The 579-nt window shown below is 68.0% G+C and overlaps 1 protein-coding gene across 1 annotated transcript in view; it reads right to left on the bottom strand.

Moving 5' to 3' along the window:
* Nucleotides 1-93, bottom strand: part of MTOR (mechanistic target of rapamycin (serine/threonine kinase)) — a 68,308-nt gene extending 68,215 nt beyond the window's left edge. The window contains exon 1 of the mRNA XM_010577323.1: nt 61-93. The gene's annotated coding sequence lies outside the window, so the exon portion shown is untranslated. The remainder of the gene's footprint in view (nt 1-60) is intronic.
* Nucleotides 94-579: the final 486 nt, after the last annotated feature.

Here is a 579-nt window from a genome sequence, read left to right as displayed (position 1 = left end):
AGGGGAGGCGAGGGGAAGGGGATAGGCGATGCTGAGGGGAGGCTCCGGAGCCGCACTCACCGCCTCCGCCCCGACCGCCGCCGGCTCCCCCGCTCCGGGCCCCCCGCCCTCCCCTCCCCCGCGCCTGCCGGACCGGCGAGCCGCTGCTGGCCAATAGCCTCCCAGAAGGACTTTGATAGGCACCGCGCCTGACCAGTAGAAAAAGAGCAGCAGAGAAGGAGCGCTCGCAGCTCTGCCCCTTCTCCCGAGGAACCGCAAGGAGAGACCGTCGCCTTCCGGCCAATCATCAAGACAGCCGGGAACGAGTGGCAGTAAAGCTGACCAATGGCAAGGCTGAGCGTCCTCGATTGGTGAAAAGTCCGCGCTAGGCCCTCCTTCCAGACGCCGGCTGGCTTCCGCCCTTCCGTAAAGCCTGTGCGCTGTGTGCGCATGCGCGAAGGGAGTGGCGCGGTGATTTGCCGTGCAGTGCCGCGCCCGATGTGCGTCGCTGAAATGAGTCCGGCTGCCCATGACAGGACCAAGGGCAGCCGGGGCGGTGGCCGGCTGTAGGCGCTCGGCTGCCGGAATGGCGCGCATAGG

Source organism: Haliaeetus leucocephalus, unplaced genomic scaffold (assembly GCF_000737465.1).
Source record: "Haliaeetus leucocephalus isolate CR32 unplaced genomic scaffold, Haliaeetus_leucocephalus-4.0 Scaffold556, whole genome shotgun sequence".
Taxonomy (NCBI): domain Eukaryota; kingdom Metazoa; phylum Chordata; class Aves; order Accipitriformes; family Accipitridae; genus Haliaeetus; species Haliaeetus leucocephalus.
Note: the sequence above shows the minus strand (reverse complement) of the source record. Positions and strands in the feature narration are given on the sequence as shown.